This window comes from Diadema antillarum, unplaced genomic scaffold (assembly GCF_040938485.1).
Source record: "Diadema antillarum isolate AM-2024a unplaced genomic scaffold, OU_Dant_1.0 scf00000128, whole genome shotgun sequence".
Taxonomy (NCBI): Eukaryota; Metazoa; Echinodermata; class Echinoidea; order Diadematoida; family Diadematidae; genus Diadema; species Diadema antillarum.
This window is the reverse complement of record NW_027271017.1, coordinates 1,544,800-1,565,027: the sequence shown is the minus strand read 5'-3', so window position 1 is coordinate 1,565,027 and position 20,228 is coordinate 1,544,800. Positions and strand designations below refer to the sequence as shown.

Sequence of the window (20,228 nt, the reverse complement as noted above, 5' to 3'; positions counted from 1 at the left end):
CTATGTAGCAAAGTATTAAATGTAATTCATCAGTAAGGAGAGATTGAGTACGCCTATGTAATCTGTGTATGTCACTTAGCTTACTGATTGTAAGCCAGAAGGGGAAGCGATGATCACCAGTTATTAGGTGATGGAGACCTGACGATGTAGAAGATGAGCCTTTACATTGTTGTACATAAACTGATATTGAAGGTATGGGTGTGATATCAAATTCTCAAAATTAAAGATCAAGATGCACAGGTACATAATCCTCTCAAAATAGCAATCTTAAAACTCATCATAGTCAACTACAGTTACTCAGTTTACCATGTGTCAGTATGATCCATATACATCTCATGCAACATATTATGTAACATATCAGAAACAAGTACATACTGTTTTGCCATTACTTTAAGAGAAATGTGCTAAATAAAAAAATAATTGTCTAAAAGACACATATCCTTTTTTTCCACTTCTAATTTAGACAATAAAAAAACACTGCTGACCTGACATGTGAAATATTGAATTGAATCAAGTCGCTGGTATGAATTGTACTTACATCCCATAGAAATCAGTCACCAAGGACGTCAACTTACGTGTTTTTTACCGAGTGATTTTACAGAGATTTCTCTCTACAGTCTATAGATGTAAACATAATACACATACCACAATACAAATCACCTTCTCTGACACTTAAAGATCCTACTACCAGTCTCTAGGGGATAAAATGACTGGCGCTGAAAAGGGGGTCTTTCTACAGTTGACCACAATTACTGATAATGACCTTCTTGGCGGTTTTGCCATTCTTACTACCGAGTAGCTCCATTGCCTTGACGACATCCATTCCCTCAACTACAGATCCAAATACCACATGCTGTCCATCCAACCAGTCGGTCTTCACTGTGCAGATGAAAAACTGGGAGCCATTGGTGTTGGGACCAGCGTTGGCCATGGACAGGATTCCAGGACCAGTGTGCTTCAGGCTGAAGTTCTCATCAGCAAACTTCTCGCCATAGATGCTCTTTCCACCAGTTCCGTCACCACAGGTGAAATCGCCTCCCTGACACTTGAAGTCCTTATAGATACGGTGGAAGGAGGAGCCCTTGAAGCCAAAGCCCTTCTCACCAGTGCAGAGTGCACGGAAGTTTTCTGCTGTCTTGGGCACGACATCTTTCCGCAACTCCATGACTATTCTACCGAGGCTATCTCCATCGGCAGTAATGTCGAAGAAAACTCTGGACCTGGCCATGCTAATATATAGTTGCTAATTGGCGTCGTAATACGCTAAAATCGCAATTTTGTCTAGCCTGACGGACCTGAGGTCGCAACCGAGTTGGATGAGAAGGAGTCTTATTCTGTTTGATAGCCTTGAAAAGTAAGCTTTAAAACGGCAACAAACAGCCGATACGACGGTGTTTGTGATTCCATTGTTGCCCATGCAAGGAAAGACATTAAAAAATAAAGCCTTGAAATCCAACAAGTACTGCTGCTGATTTGTGATTCTCTGTGATGTCGTTTAGGGAGGTCGCCGTGGAGTTATGTGGCCAACGAGGTTGACGCCCTTCAATGAATAAAGCCGTACCAGGATGATTCAATGTACATATACTGTCATTTCTGTGATTTTATACTAAAATACATGCTTTTGAAGTCAATATGATGGTCAAGTAGGTCTAAAGTAAAATGTCAAGGATCACGTAGACATTTATTTTAAGCAGACTGAAAAAAAGACCCTGTAATGCAAGACTGCTATCCACAAAGGAGACCTTCTTTACTCTTTGATGGAAATAAGAAAAGGTCATAGAGGGGAGACGGAAAACTTTCATAATACACGTATCACAATCGAACAATCACACACACGACAACACACACACTGTCACACACATACGACAACGACACTACAAGCACTAAGAATGCACATTATAGTTACAGAATTGCTAAAATAGCTTCAGAGAAAGCAAAAAGCAAATCAAAAAGAAAAAGAGAAACTAGAAATATTGTTATGGCGACTGGTATGCCTCCACCATAATGCAGGATTCTCCTAATAAGTCTAGATAGTACATGTAGTCCAGGCGCAGCGACCCAGAAAAAATGACTTCGTTCAACCCACCCCGCAGAAAAGGTTTGACTGCATGGGGTAGTCGGTTGGACCCTCTGGAACACCCCTAGGTAGTATGTGATATCAAATTGTGGTATCAATGAAATTTTACAGGCCATTTTAGTTGCGACATGACCATATTCTTCGAGGAAGCGTCTGCGCACACTAAGACTACTACACGTACCACTAGCACTGCTACAGGCGCCAATGCCAGTGGTGCGTGTTATAGTCTTAGCGTACAAAGACTTTTTCCGCGACAAACATCGGTTTTTGCCTGCAAACTAACTTTTCACGCTAATGGGGTCGGTGTAGTGTAGTTTCCAGACGTTTTTATTTCGTCTTTATTTCTCCGAGTTGAAGCAAGCCAAGTGAGAGTGCAAACCCAGCGATTGTGACTTCCGAACCGTTTTTTGTGGCAATCATTGAGCATGCACCCTCACTCGGCTTAGCGCAATACAGCGGGATTCTGCACAATACACAAGCTGTAACTCAGAGAAATAAAGGCGAAATAAAAACAGCTAGAAATTAAGACTAGGGTCGGTAACGCTTGTTGCTATTGGGGCACTGAAAATGACAAAATTATCACAGTTTTTGCATTTATTTCACGAAGGATTCATCGAAACGCCTTAAAACTATATAATTACTATTATGTGCATGTTGCTAGAGATGTCATCAATACAATGGGATACATTGTAAGGTATAATATTGTGCATGGTTACCATAGTAACCGGATGCCTACAGGTGATTGGTAACTCCCAAAAATATATGGAATTTAGACAGGTTTGTTTCTTTTGCCTTTCGTGCACATCACTCATTGTAGATGAGCTCTACACTGTAAAATTAGTCTGGATAAATAGGGAAAAGACGCCCAAGATTTTTCCCCCATTCTCTCCTCAGCATTAATTCATTACTGCACGTTTTGAATACAATTTACATATCATGATATTTCATTTCATTATATATATATATATATAATACATATACATTTTTTTTTTACAACAGCTAACGAACACAAAAGTACGCTTAATTCTTTGATGGATAATCCAGCGCACGTGTATATTCCTTCTTTAGAAAGGAATTTATCGGTATTCTTGAATAAACTTCCTTTAAGAACATAAACAATCAGTTGCTTTCCTCTGCTCTTTTCCAGGGTTGTTTTGAATAACCATCGCTCTGTAAATACTCGAAAGAGCTACTATAGAATATTGGCTTTGCTCTCTGTATTCATCTTATTTTTAAGGGAAATTTGTTTCCATACATTATTAAAAACTATATATATTTGCCTATGCTTTGAAGTCAAATTTGTGTTGAAAGTACGACGGATGCAACTTTTTCATGCATTTTACTATTCGAAAAAGATATTTTTCTTTCAATGGCCGTTTATTATGCCTTTGCTTACAAATTTTGCTGTAACTTGAGAATGCTTGAAAATATTCTTCACATATATGTCGTACACTTTATGCAGAAGGACGGACATGCTTATTGAGCTTTTTGAAATTATGGGCTTTAGTTTTTGAATTATTGACAACTAAATTCTGACTGGATAATACTGGTTGCCATGGCAACAGGGACAACTTTTTAATGAAAATCAATAAAAAAGTTTGTGTTTCTTTTTATTGCATCTATAAGAAAAAAAAAAAACCAATGTTTGCAGCAGCAGGAGGCATTTTGGGGGTTATCAGCCACCTTTAGGCATCCGGTTACCATGGTAACCATGCACAATATTATAACTTACAATGAATCCCACTGTATGGATGACATCTCTAGCAACATGTACATATGTGACTGTGCACCTTAAAACGAACAAACAGTCGCACACACTTATTTTGGGTGAGGACTGAATATAGGTGAAAAGGGTCAACCGAGCTGATGTTGACTTTTTCATATTTTCTGAAAGAGCAAGTCTTCTTCTACATCATGCTAAAACTTGGAATCATAAAACGGGCAGGAAAGTGTGCTTTTTAGCCGTTTTTCTGGAACATTATTTGGCAGAATAGTATGATTAAGTGTGTCCCGTTTTCATTTCGTAAAAACTTTGTACACACTCGTCATTTTCAAGTCCTATAACTTTTGAGGGGATAACACTACTGCTTTAAAAGTTGGCATTAATTAAGGACAAAATGCGTTAATAGGGCATGATCAATTTCAATTTAATCTGATAATCTCTTCATTGTTGTTACTCCGGTGGTTTACATCCTGTTTTTTGTCCCATTCATTGCACAGCCAGCACGGCATGGTAAAAGATTAAGCGCTTTAATAGACACTGTACTTCAGAGCCTCTTTTCTCAGTTCACACTTTTCCTGAGTGTGTGCCTTCTTCCCAATAGTTAGATAGGTTAGGAGAGTCAAATTGGTTTGAGTTATACATCATTTTAAAGCTAAGAGTCTGCTCTTTCAGAATGTGCTCTTAACTAAAATTTCATGTCTGGCGACTTTTTGTTTGTTTTGAGGTGCAGAGTCACATATATAGTTTTATGCAGTTTTGATGAATTCTTCATGAAATAAATGCAAAAACTGTGTGAGTTTGTCGTTTTCAGTGCCCCAAATAGCGACAAGCGTTTACCGACCCTAGTCTTAATTTCTAGCCGTTTTTTCGTCTTTATTTCTCTGAGTTGCAGCTTGTGTATTTTGCAGAAGCCCGCTGTATATATTGCGCTAAGCGGAGTGAGAGCACACACCCAGTGATTACGATTCGGTCGTCACAATCACCGGGTATGCGCTCTCACTCGGCTTGCTTGAACTCTTGAAATAAAGACGAAATAAAAACGGCTAGAAACTACACTACACCGAACCCAGCTTCGCGTGAAAAGTTAGTTTGCAGGCAAAACCCTTGTTTATCGAAGAAAAAGTATATGCGCGCTAAGACTACTACACGCAGCACTAGCACTGGCGCCTGTAGCAGTGCTAGTGGTGCGTGTAATAGTCTTGGCGTGCGCAGACTCTTTTACGTTTGTTCCAACAAATCATGATGAAAAGTGGCCAGTAACATTCTACTGACACCACAATTTGGAACCACATACTACCTGGGGATGTTCATAGAGGTCCCATCTACCACCTTGTCTGGTAAAACCTTTTCTGCTGGGTGGGTTGAACGAACTCCTAAATTAAGCCTCTTACAGGAATTAGCGCCTTGACTAATGTGGACAATGTGTGATTACATTTCCACAAAATTGGCAAAATATTACAATGACAAGTTTGTCACAAATGTGTTGAATGTTCACTTTCCTTGACCTAGGTTTAATTGGATGAATAGGAGAGCATGTATTTGGGATTTAAGGACTTTACCTTGACTTTTACCCATTCATACGTTTATGCATTGAGTAGTTTTCAAGGTATGAAAACTATGAACCTTAAATTGTCTAGATAATCACTGCCAGTTAGTACATGTATATATATTATGTTCCATGAAGATATCTTGAACAATTTCCATGGTACAGAGAAAAAAGGTGAAGTTTTAATATTTTTACTTGACCTTTTGACCTTTGACCTTTGATTTCATGGCCCCAGCTTTCACCAGAGAATCTTAATTGGGTAATACATGTATACACTGAGTTTCAAAAAAATCTCTTCAGGCATTGCATAAATATGGGGGAAATAGTAAAATTTTATGTATTTGACCTTGACCTTTTGACCTTTGACCTTGAACATATGCACCCAAAAGTTAATAGGCACAACTTCACCCCTACAAGTTTCATTTGGATACCTCAAAAGGTTTTGATAGTTACCCTGTCCACAAAATTCATTACGGACGGACGGAAGGACGGACGGACGGTAATTTGGCTATTACAGAGATTTGTGGATGGTTGCAAAACATGTCATGGGTCTGTTTCTTCCAACTTTAAGGGACGGTACAGTATTGTTGCAGATGAGAATTAGGCTTTTAAGTTTTTGCGAGATACCAAGAAAACACTGATGATAATATAGTACAGAGCATACCATTTTAAGAGGAATTCAAAGTTTATTTGATAAAAAAATCGGGTTTGGAATGACTAAAACATCCAAACACTAGACAAGCACTCTGAGAGCGCAGACCTCCGCCAAGCATGCAGCTCATTTCCACTACTGATCTTGTTCTTCCATAGGGATACATGTACGTGAACAGTGACTTCCACCCATATACGTAACCCTAGCGGCCTATAGCAGAAACTAGAGTGTGTACTAGCGTGTGCACTCCCAAGTTCATTGACTCTACCTGCCAAAATATAGAAAAATCCTTCATAAATTCCCCAAATATCCTCGGATCACCACCAAAATTTGATCACGTCTTTCTAGTACTTCTATCATTCTAATTCTAAACCTTTCCCGCAAGTTTTATCTAAATCCGTTAACTACTTTTTGATTTATTTTGCACACGGACAAACTAATCAACTAACGAACAAACAAACCAACGGTAACGACAATACCCCCCTCCTTTGGCTGAGGTAATAAAGTACTTTATGAGAATCACTGTCATCAGCAGAACGAGATATATGTGATGCAGATCTGACTTTGGGAGAATTTACTGCGGCTCTGAAAAGGATGGCTAAAAATAAATCCCCCGGAAATGATGGTTTGACGGTAGAATTTTATATCAAATTTTGGGATAAACTTGGGGATTTTTTCGTAGGAATTATGAATTACAGTTTTATGTCCGGTAAATTATGTTCGTCGCAACGACAAGGAATGATAACGTTGATAGCTAAGAAAGGCAAAGATAAATTATCTATTGAGAATTACCGTCCGATTACTTTATTAAACGTTGATTACAAGATATGTTCGAAGGTGTTAGCGATGAGGTTAAAGAAGGTGTTACCTAATATTATTCATTCGGATCAGGTAGCCTTCATCAAAGATAGGTATATAGGTGAAGCAGTTCGCACCGTTTCAGAGACACTCTTTTATTCTAGATTGAAAAATATTTGTGGTTTTATTGTTAGCCTTGATTTTAAAAAAGCTTTTGATTCCCTCAACCATCAATATTTATTTGAAGTGTTAAAATTCTGTAAATTTGGAGAGCAATTTTGTAGATTTGTGCGTGTGTTTTATAATGATATAGAAAGTTGTGTTTTGAATAATAATAGGTCAACTGGGTATTTTAGGATTGGGAGGGGCGTCCGCCAAGGTGATCCCCTGTCACCTTATATGTTCATTTTAGCCATAGAGACACTTGCACTTCATATTAGATCTAGCCCAGAAATTATGGGAATAAAGTTAAGTGTACAAGAGGAAATAAAATTGTCTATGTATGCTGATGAAATCACAGTTTTTTAAACAAATGATCAATGTTTTCTTAATCTGGCAAAGATTTTAGATGATTTTGCTATCTGTTCGTCTTTATCAATTAATTATGATAAGACAAAAGTGATGCGAATTGGTCCATCTGTGTTTACTACTGCACCTAAGACGGACGTGCAATAATTTAGGAATGTAGAATTTGTATCTGCTCTCACTGTTTTAGGAATAGATATTTCGTATTCTTTTCACGACCGAAAGGCACAATTACAACGAATTTTGATGAATATTAAATCTCAACTGCACAGGTGGAGATTTAGAGATTTATCCCTCTACGGGAAAATTCAGATTGTTAAGACTTATGCTTTATCTCAGTTGCTATATATCGCTAGTATAGTTTCAGTGCCAGATTCTTTTATACATGACGTGAATAAAGTTATTTATGAATTCATTTGGAGAAGCCCAGATAGAATAAGGCGCGATGTTTTAGTAAAAGATTATGAGGAGGGAGGTTTGAAAATGTGCTGTTTAAAGTCAATGATGCAAGCTCAAAAAATAAAATGGGTGCAGAGGTTATTTGGGTCATGTTCAAAAGAATGGAAATCCATTTGTTTGAATTTGTTAGCATCTGTAGGAGGAGAATTTTTGTTCTTCTGCAACTTCGATGTTTCAAAGTTAAAGATTAATGTTTCACGGTGGTTTTTAGAGGTATTAGAAACGTGGTCCCTCCTTCAGAACAGAGAATTAAGCATACCCAATCAAATAATCTGGAATAATAAATACATTTTGTTTCACGGGAAGTCTATGTTTAATACACATATAGTAGAGAAAGGTTTTTTGAAGGTAACTGATATGTTAGATGAATACGGCCGACCTCTGCGTTGGAAGGATTGTAAGGGTAAAGGTTTACAGTTTACTCAGTATTTCACTCTTCTTGATTGCTTCAAGAAGATGCCAAGTGAATGGAAGCTTTTTTTTCTTCGTCAAAATTATCACCCCTTTATTAAACCCCTGAGTATTATTCCTTTAATTTGGGTTAATGGTAGATGGTTGGAATTACATAACGTAACAACAAAGCATTTATGTAATATATATCTGCATTTGAATAACCCTGGAAAATCTAGTGTTTTTGATCGTTTTGACGTTATGTATGACATTGGATTTGAAGATGTTCAATCTCTTTTCAAATTACCTGCCCGTTTGACAATTGATACAAAATTAAGAATAACGCAATATAAGATATTGAATAATTTGATCCCTGTTAATTCGTGGCTTGTTCGAATAGGAAGAAAAGACGACTCAAGATGTTCCTTTTGTAAAAGTGAACCGGAGACAATAGAACATTTGTTTTTTGATTGTCGGAAGGTGTCAGTATTCTGGGAATCATTGTTTAAAGAGGAAAAAAGGAAAATTGATTCCTTGCAATTGTTTTCATGTCAAAAGGTGTTATATGGTGTTATACATCCGAGGAACGATTTTGTTTTTTCATACAATTTCATATTATTATTGGGTAAACAATTTATTTTAAGTTGTAAATATCAAAGTTTATGTCCTCAAAGGCAACATTTTGTGCAGTATGTAAAAAAATATAGTTTGATTGAAGAAGAAATAGCTAAAAGCAAAAATAAATTTGATTTGCATGGAGCAAAGTGGAGGAAAATAAAACAAATAATATCTTTATAGAAAGTCAAATGCACTTCCCACTCTCTTCTTCTTTTCCCTTGCTCTGATGGTCCTTTCTTTCTCACCGCGGTTTATACTCCTTTTTCTAATTCCCTCCCTCTCTCTCTCTCTCTCTATCTATCTCTCTCTCTTGTCATGGCTTTCACGGTATTTTATGTTCATGAAACAATTGTTCTGTCCTGCATTATCACCTCAAAGATTTGCTGCGTCGAATACCCCCCCCCCCCCCCCCCCATGCCGGGAGAAAGGACAGGAGACTTCGCATCTTCAGCCCAGGGCTGGGTGTATAATAATGTTATCGTACAAAGGAAGTTACGGAGAGTGCATAAATGAGCTAGGTGAATAGTACCTTTGTTTTTTTTTTTTGTTTTTTTTTGTTTTTTTTTTTTATTGTAGTGTGTGTTCTTACGCCTTTGGTTTTGTTTTGTCTGGTCTTTGGTAATATTTGGTGTTTCCATTGAAGCCTATTTTTTTTTCTTTTTATTTTTTTCCCCCTCGTTTTCTGTGTATACGATTCTAGAACTATTGGTGTTAACGTGTATTAGAGACTATAGTCCAAAAAAGGATCAGACGCCTGGTAGTTTTACTATCATTGAATGCTATCAAACTTTTGTTTTGTGATTTAAAAAATGTATTTGTCATATACCCTGTGAAAAATCACGATGTTCTTCGATCTGATCAATAAAATCCAGAAATACAAAAAAAAAATTGTTTTTTTTTTTTATATCTCAGGCATTTCAAAAACAATTTTCATCAAATAAACGTTGAATTCCTCATATATTACACGCTCTTTCATATTTCATAAGAAGTTTCGCATTTTTTTTTCTCGAAGTTTAAGCACTTTCAAGCTCTTGTGCACGTTGTTAATATGCGAACACAGTGAACAGAACTTGGAGAGAGATATAGATGTTATGTGAGATGTGGGAAATAAGTTTTGGTTTCCTACCCTGAAACAGTATTTGGATTGACTTAATATTTTAATGTTATCATTGCAGAGGTCCCGTTGTATTTCTTTTTTTTTGGGGGGGGGGGGTAGGGGTGGGGGAAGGGGGTAGTTGCCATACGGTATAACTGGTCCTTGTCAAAGTTGTTACAGCTGCATAAGGTAAGAGGGGCTATTCTTAGGTGGTTTGTTTCTTATCCATGTGATCGTAAATAATGCACTGCTTTCAATGGCTCACTGTCGAAAATTGGAAAGGGGTGAGGTTACGCAAGGGTCTGTGTTGGGTCCATCTTATTGGATAGCGTTTTTACACTGGTCTGCTATACAATATTTTTGCCCACGTGCATGGATATCTATCATACCATGTAGGCCCTACATTAACGACACTCATAAATCGCACGTTACCAAGAGTCCGAAAATCGAAATGAAAGTTTTTTAGACATGAAGCAGCTGTGTATCTGCTGTAATTTTGTGGTCATCCTTTGAAAAAATGAACGGTAAAGATTAAACGAAAGGAATGTAACACATGACATCGCAAATCAAAAAAAAAATTGAGGTTGCCAAATTTGCATTTTTGCTTGCTTTGATATTATTGCCTTAAAAAAGAAAATCTCCATGACCTAATTGTGTTCACTGACAATAATTTGAGCATGAACAATGCATCATGAACACCTGTTCGACACCATGCCTTCGGCATCACAAAAAAAAAGAAAAAATCAGTAAAATACTGAAGTCGCTGTGCGCACTAACGACTGAGCTATTAACTTCATGCTTTTGTAACAGTATATATCCGGACTTGTATAATTCCGTAATTGTGCCATTACAACATGTTCCAAGTAGAGCAGCACAAGTAGTAAGGCTACCTGCTTATATTATAATCTAACTCTACTCTTCTTTTTTTTTTTTTGGGGGGGGGGGGGTTCGGCTCAGAACCGTTGTTATGAAACATTCTATAACAAGAAATTACTGTTATCAGGCCTATCATTGCTGTCATCATCATTAAAAGTACGATTTTTACTATTGCTAGTACATGTATTATCATCATTATTACTATTATGATCGTAATTATAGATATCATTACTGTTGTTATCATCATTAATACTAAACCATTATAGCTACCACAGTCATGTGAAATCTCGTCTTTTTTAACATTGAGTTTGAGAAGAAGGGATATATGACTACGGGATCTTGTTTTTTTTTTTTACCGTTTTGGACACGAGATCTCCAGAAGATACTTAAATGGATGTGAGAAGTCATAAAGAGGAGAATAATGTCGGATCTCAAGACTTCATGAACCACAAAAGGTCGAGAAGAATGGATCTTACAATTGGGCTTTTTGTTAACAGCATTCTGTTTTTTCGGACGGAGAAAACTAAGGTTTCGCATATTTTTCATGTTTTTTCATCAGTTTCCAGCAAGTGATTCAAACTATGAGAAAATAAAAATGAGCGTAAGGGTGTTACGTTGCGGGCTGAAAACGAAAGACTAAGATGTTTATAGCCGTTGAAGAAAGTTTTTATTTTTCTATTTTTGCAATTTTGCATTTTTTTTTTTTTTGGCTACCCGCGTTATGCAAGAGTGGACAGGTGATTAAAGCAACATTATCATCTTCGAGTAAATAAAACTGCTTCTTTAGAATAATATCGACCAAATATTATTCGCACGTACACACACACACACACACACACACACACACACACACACACACACACACATACACACACACATCCACAAGGGCATGTGTATGCATGCTCAGATAATCTTATGCATGCCCAGATAATCTTAAATCTGCGGAACAATAGTGTTTATTTCTTGGATTTCAAGGATGTCTGGTATGAATACCTTCTGTTGGAGTGAAACAATTTTTGAGGTTCCACCCTATTTTTACGATAAGGTCTTCGGTAATTGCACCCTGCAACATTCTACATGCTAGTTCCAGTTGCGAATTTGTCAAACTAGCGACGTCACGTAATAATCTAATGTGTTTACATCGCACATATTTATGATATGAAATATTCTTCTCCATAGATTATATTTAGAGCGACATTCGGAGGAAGTCACCAGCCGGACGACATAACAGAAACATGACTTCCAGGACAAAACTGGTTTTGATCATAGCTTGCTTCTTGGCAGGACCAGGTAAGAACATTAGAATTATTCACCATATCCTTTGTGTTCTGTCTATGGCACGGTCGTGATTTGGCAAAAAGGTGTATAATTTATGTCTGCCGTTTTACAGCGATTACAAAGCCGAGAAAATCGACTTTAAAGTTTGGGCAATTTCGTTGACCGTAGAAGCCATCTAAACTGTGCAGCGCTCAGGGATTTCATTCCAGGATTTAGTATACACTTTCAATTTCATTTCCTGATAATTTTCTTGCATCAAGCTTTACAAAAATACTTCAGAATTAGCACTTTTAGAGACATACACCTTAATGCCAAACCACGTGTACAGGGACTGCAACCCACGCTAACACTTTTAGAGACATACACCTTTTTGCCAAACCACGTTTACAGGCACTGACACCGACGCTATTTTGGCAAAAAGATGTATCTTCGCATGAACCGTGTGAAATCGTGCATTTAAGTTTGAAAAAAAGGTGTATCTATAGAGACAGACCTTTTTGCCAAATTAAACAATAACAAAATAAAGCAGAGATTTTGTAGGGAGAAGAGTGTATGTGAGACCATTTCTAATCAAATGTTAACTCTTGAATCGTATACAAGAATTATTGTTCTCTGAGTGATTTAAGCGGTGTTCCCACTATCGTGCGATCCATTGCGAACGCTACGATTGGACATTCGTAACTGATCGTGGAAAATTTGTTGAACTCGTCTGAAATTTCACGTTTGGATACGAGTTTATGCGAGTCAATACGTGTTGGTACGCTTGGATGCGATATAGTCACGATTGGTCTATTTCAAGGGATACGATCTGTCACGATCTGGTCAAATACGATCCGACAGGATTGTCCTGATTGAGTTCACGATTGGTACCGATCTAAAATGACCATTACGATCAGGATCCCCGATCTGGTACGTGCAGCAACGTACTGATACGTTCCAATACGAATACCGCGAACCAATACGGGCTGCTGAGATAAGATACGATATCTTTTACGATCGGGATCAGAAGCGACCCCCATTTAAGGGCTGGCGCGATTGCACCCGAATGGGAATATTATAGTCCGGCTGACGATGGATTTCATTGTTTCCCTTAAATTATGCTGAGTGATTAGGCCTATTAATTTTATCCACAACCATTGATGATGGCAAGGCTTGACAGGTTGACGATGATGACAACGTAACCTTTGCAGTATTGCTAATGACGATTATATTGTTATCAGAGAGAAAGCAGCACCCAGGCCGGCCATAACCTCAGATATTCCCTCGTCTAATATTAAACGAAAAAAATTAATAGATTATTAAATCGACATGCTCACCCTCCCCCCTCACAAAAAAAGAATGAAATGACGAACCCAAATACATAAGATCAGATGATTACCCCTCTTCCCCAGAAAAAAAAAAAACAGCAAGACAAAATTACCTTACATGAAGAAAATAATTATATGATGAAATGGAAGCTGAGAAAGAGGATAGGATCATTTTGAATGTCATGTAACATAGTATTATGTGTTATATACGCTCGATATAAGGAAGTTGGCCGAATGGATAGTATCGCTTATGTGTTCGATTTCATATCCGCAAAGTGTATGTATCATATGCCTTTTTATTTCAAAATGTCGTGATCTCATGGGTTATTAAAATTGTGGTTTATTCGGCTTGATTTAGTGTTTTACTTAACAATGTTTAACATGACTGATACACATATAACAGAAAAGTGACTCCCTAACCAAAATGATGTCACTTTCTAACAAAAAAAAGGAGGTTTTACGCAAAATTATTTCGCAGGGGTATATTGCTACACTTATTGAATAACTAACTGTGAAAAATAATAAGAGTGATCTTCATTGTCATAATCATACGGGTGATCTCACATCCACGACAATGGTCACTTTTACATTTGCAGTAATAATGAGAGTTGAAAATAAACATTTTCCTCTAAAAGTATGCTCTACCAAACATACAAAAAAATACATTGAACAATGTTGAAAAGTGTCAAAATAGATGCAAAGGGGTCAAACGATGGCTGATGAAACAACAACTCTTAATTACTATGTACAATACACAAACAGCAGGATACTGCACCCCCCCCCCCCCAAAAAAAAATACTCTGTAATATACTTTTAAAAATCAACCATTTGCCTTTGATATGTACCCATTCAAGCACGATTCATTAAATTATTCTCATCTTTGTACTGACGTTAGTCAATACGTGCGGACATACAATTGCCATTTTATTTTTGCTCACTTTTTGTTTTCGTTACAAAAGTTATCCTATATCCTATTTTGTGTGTCTGTATAATGGTAATAACAACTCATTAATGAAAACATCATTAACATAATGTATGAAAACATCAAAAAATCTGTAATTCAACTTTAATTTTATGAAATCATTAAGAAAATGATTTTGATAATGTACCTTAAAAATTATGACATTTAAACCCCACACCGTCATACAATTTACCGTTTGGAAATGAAAATGTAAAGATGCAAGCTACCACCTACCAGAATACAAAATAAATTAATTTATGAGTAAAATAAGGGGAAATGGGTAAAAAATGATAATAATAATAAGCGGAAGTGAAGTGAAAAAGTCGATCCCGATCAACACGATTAAGAAGCACGATTAGAAGAGATTTGCTGCGTTTGGATACGATCCTAGACGATCTGATGCGATGATCACGATCAAAAACTAATCGTGTTAATCGTAGAAATTTTTTGAACCGTCCAAAATTTTCCTACGATTAACGCGATTGCCACAATTGACCTTAAGATCTGATACAATCTGATAAGACCATCACGCTTGCTGAACGATTAAGACCACGATTTCAATCGTGGCGCCAATCGTGATAGTGGGAACCCCGCTATAGAAATAACCCAATGAAATTATCAAAAAATATCCGGTGTTTATTCAGAAGGTCAGGCACCCGCCCCCACCCCCCCCCCCCCCAAAAAAATGGATGCTTAACATCTCGATTATTCACATCACAACAAAATCGGGAAATATTCATAATGTATTAATGAAGAATGTGATAATAAGCGCAATGAATTTACTATAACATTAATGTTGACAAAATTGAAGATTGGACCCATGTCTTGAATTAAGTAAGAAGGCAATGAAAATCATTGAAGACGAAGAAAGAAAGAAAAAATGTATATAGAAGTACAATGGAGAAGAAAAGAAAAAGATTCAATTCGCAAATACTCGGTTAAAAAAGATGATCTATTTCATTGCTTTTTTATTTCAAAACACCAGTCAGAAATGAGAAGTGTACATAAATATACATGTATTTACTGTTACTAGCGCCAGTCTAGAGTGACTATAGGAATGCATACAAATAGTCTATGAATGTGACACCATTTCACTATAAAAGACAATGAACAAGAGTTGGTGAATTAAAACATGCAGTAATCAAACATTGACAATGAAGCTGGAACGGCTAGAAGACACCTATTTTCCTGTTACTAATACATGTATCAAGTCTAACAATTTTAAGCGGTGCACAAGTTGATACAAGTGGCAATACATCCTTCAAATGACTAAATATTGATACATTTGCGAAATGTTGATGTAAGAAACATCTCGCTGTTCATGTATGAAGTACATACCCGACTGTGTAGAAACAATTATTTTCATTGTTGAAATTAATATTGTTTCTTTCCGAGATTAAGACTCAGCGTATTTGTGAATAGATTTTTTGTTTCAAACTTAAAAAGAAAATACATTGTAACTGAATTTGGACGAGTACTAGTTAAACCTACAAGTTTGCGATATCCCATTTTATATACTACTTAGTTACATAATTATCCGTAGAAAGAGACACCAGTGCATTGATGTCATTATAAAGTGGCCTTTGGAAATTTGTACAACTTCATTTGAAAACGATGACTTGATTAAAAGAATGGAGACGAACGAGTACGATCGTGGTGATGGCATTAGGATAAGAATGAATTGACGTACAAGATTAGAGTTGTAATAGCAAATGATAGTTCCATGTTACATGTACTCATCATACATGTACTTCACACAATGCACATGTGCTAACCTTGAAGCACAATGCAGCCAATGTGTGAAGCTTGTTTTTGTGGAAGAAAAGATAGAAATTCACCTGTCTTTACACACAGCAAAAGATGTCTGGAGAGGGGTCATCACACTAGTTCGACACCCATGAGTTTAATATACAGCCATCGAGTTCGACATTGAAAACAGCTCAATGAGTCATACAGCTCACGAGTCACACAGCCCATGAGTTCGACACTAGGCAAATAAAGGCCATGAGTTCGACAGACTGGGAAAAACAGCCCCCGAATTCGACAGCTATACAACACGTCGCGTAATGTGTCGGTCTCGTGGGCCTTATCGGCTTAGTGTCGAAGTAATGGGCTGTATGACTCGTGAGCTGAATAACTCATGGGCTGTATGACTTGTGAGCTGTATGACTCGTAGGTTGTATGACTCGTGGGTGTCTGTCTCGTGACGTGCAACCGTCTGGAGATGGGCATCACAGCTCAGAAAACGACCAGATAACTTCAAAGAATGTGCTATGGTGCAGTAGGCACAATGTAATTCATCAATATTAGGGAACATTAATAAAAGAATTCCATATTTCCTGTTCGAATGCCTACTACACCTTCCCATTTGATGAAACATACCTGCCATTATTATATACCACATAAAAAGATGCTTAATTCAAAATGTATACATTTGTAGATGTATAAAAAGTTTCATCAAACCCAGGAAAGGTGAAGTTCTTCTCCTCTTCCTGAAACGTTATTGAACACTTCCCCTTTGTTTATGCCTTTCATTAGAAACCATATTATAAAAGGCATCATCCAAAATGTCAGGAGGCACAAATGAAAAATCATAAAACATTGAATTACGGGCGAAATACTCCTCCTCCTCTACTTCCAATGTACTTACATTGTATATCTTCAATCAATCTTTGTGAACTGGAAAAGTCCCTGAAAAGATAAAAATTGCTAGAGTCGTTCCAATATTCAAAAAGGGTGCTAAAGGATCGGTTAGCAATTACCGTCCAATATCTCTTTTAACTTCAATTTCACAAATTTTGGAGAAGCTTGTTCACAAACGAACTCTTAGATTCCTTATCAATTGTAATATTCTTTCAAATTTTCAGTTTGGATTGAGAAAACAGCATAGCACAACCCACGCTTTGTTAGCTTTAATTGATAAAGTGGCACATGCTTTAGACGACGCTTCCCATACCATCGGTGTTTTTCTCGACTTCTCGAAAGCGTTCGATACGATAGACCATGATATTCTGTTTTATAAATTAAGCCATCACGGCATTCGTGCGACAGGTCTAGATTGGTTTAAAGACTACCTTACTATTAATACAAAGCAATATGTCTATTCAAACGGTTACGAGTTTCTCTTGAAAACAACTTCTTGTGGTGTCCCCCAGGGTTCCCTACTTGGCCTATTATTATTTATTTTGTACATAAACGACCTCCAAAATTCGTCTCAGATTCTTTCTTTCATATGCTTTGCTGATGACACAAATTTATTTCTTTCACAACGTAACTCTAATACGCTTATTATGTTATTTATGTTAAACAATGAACCTGGATCCTCGCAAATAAGTTGTCACTAAATATTGATAAGACGCATTGTATGCTGTTCAGCAATTCTCTGCACTCTGTTTCTGATTACGTTAAGATCAATGGTATCAATTTAAACGAGGTAGATAGTATCAAGTTTCTAGGACTTTACATTGATAGTGCTCTATCCTGGAAAACCCATATTAACTATTTAGGTAAAATCTTGTCACGAAACATAGGAATTTTAAATAAGCTGAAATATTTTCCCCATACATATATTACAAATTATATACTCAACAATGATTTCCCCTTTCCTCAACTATGGAATTCTTGCATGGGGTAATTCGTCCAGATTTTTGCTTGATTCACTTTTCCTTCTCCAAAAACGCGCCATCAGAATTATCAATAACGCCGGATATCTATCTCATACAAATAATTTTTTTTTTCACAAGAATAAAATCTTGAAATTGACTGACTTGTTTGATTACAACGTAGGTATTTTCGTGTATAAATACTCCACGAATGATCTTCCTGATGTTTTTCTTCACATGGTCAAAAGAAACTACTCAGTTCACAATTATCCCACCCGCCAACGGGACGCTTATCACCTTCCACGTACTCGAACAATTTTCGCAATGAAAACAATGCGGGACGGAAATACTGGAACGATCTCACAGGTCGTTTATCACTAGCATCCCTTAAATGCAAATTAAGACAGTATTTATTCAATAATTACATTAATTCAGCTCATTGAAATCTGTTTGGTGCTGTACAGGACTATCCCGCTGTACTGTACTCCAGGGTTGTTGTCATGTTAAACCAGCTGTTTGTGCCCTCAAATTCTGTCACTATGTTTATGACCTACTGTATATTCTTCCTTCTTTAAGACAGCTTTGGCGAGGTAACAGCTGGTATTTTAATTCTCTCTGCACTGTAACTGATTGTTGAATGTCTTTTTTTTTTGGGGGGGGGGGATTTGCAGGTGCATGTGTTCCCTCCTTGATACACGCAATGTATAAATTTCTAAAACTTTGTAAACCGTACCATTGTAACTATTTATTGAGTCATATTCTTATTATTGCCAGAACGACAATGGTTCACCCGCCGACAGTATGTGGCTTATCGGACCCTAAATAATTTGTTGTATAACTGTATAATTGTACCTTTTTTCCCTCTATGTTTCGGTCATTGTTGTACCCGTGCTCCCCATTTTAATCTTTAACTCGATTTTAACTGGAACCTACGCTCAACAAGCTCGCTTGTAAGTAGGTTCCTTCATATGTCTTTGGCATTCATTCACATATTCCAAACTACATAGATCGACCACTATATGTTTTATATATTTGCAATATTTTATGTATGTCTCCAGCTTGATATCATGTACTTCATTTAATTTTGTTATATTTGACGTATTTTTTCATCGAGAAATATGAAAATAAATTGAAATTGAAATTGAAATTAGAAATGTTATTACATACTTCCATTTTCTAAAACATATCTGCATTTCATTAGAAACCATTCACAAAAAGGCTTCATCTAAAATATCTGGAGGCACAGAAAGTCCACCAAGCATAGCTAGGATAATGTGAAAATCTTTTCCTCCTCTTCAAATATTATTATGCTCTGCTCTTCCATTTGAAAAAAAAAAAGGCATACTGACATTCTTTTGAAACCACAACAACGATGCATCACCTATATAAAATCTCTGGATGCACATTCTCATTAACATAGAAAAATGTGCAAATCTCATCTCCTCTTCTTCAAATGTTTTACAGTCTTCCATTTGGAGCATGCCATTCATTACATATTTCAAAATGAGGCTCATTTATCTTAAATGTCTGGATGCACAACTTTTTCATCAAACATAGAAAATTATGCACAAAATTACAACTAAGCCTAGAGTTTGAATATAAACAAAACATGGTCTCATGGAGATTCATTGTTGAGGATTACAGCTGAAGAGATTTTCTTCTTCCTTCTTCTCCCCTTTAAAAAAAACGTTCAAATCTGTAGAAGTGTTGTCATTTGCACATGTAAAATGTAAATACTACCTATTAAAACAAAGGAGTTTATAACAGTTCATTTCATTTTCATTTCAATTTATTTTCATATTTCTCACATATAGGCTATCACAATAAAGCATATTGATACGAAAATTATACTGAACATAATTTGAAATAGAACTTCATCGGAATGTTCAAAAGTTTGTCTTGGTATAAACAAACACAAGGTCTGTATACATGCGAGTTAAACTGACATCATAATGCGAAAAATATGATGGGGTTTGTGTAAGAGCAAATTCATTCATTATTTCCTTGTCACATTTTGGCAAGCAGAAAAATAATAACTCGCAAAGAACCTTTGAAATAAAACAATTACAATGTCATGCAAGAATGCGACAGTCAACATGCTTCTTTGATTGAAAGTTTCCTGATATCTTGCTCTATTTAAGGCCATTCACATCACAGTATGCGTGTTACTTTTCTGGGTATCCTTTCTTAATCATTAATATCGATTGTACTCAGAGTACGCCAGTGATTTTTGTATGTCATTAATGTCATAAATCTCACGAATGAAGAGGATGTAGGGTAGTCCCACAAGACCGACACCCATGAGTCATACGGCTCGTTG

At 36.6% G+C, this 20,228-nt stretch overlaps 1 pseudogene; it reads right to left on the bottom strand.

The window, feature by feature from the left end:
* Positions 1-733: 733 nt before the first annotated feature.
* LOC139720397 (peptidyl-prolyl cis-trans isomerase A pseudogene) lies at positions 734-1,228 on the bottom strand (annotated as a pseudogene).
* Between the last annotated feature and the right edge of the window lie 19,000 nt (positions 1,229-20,228).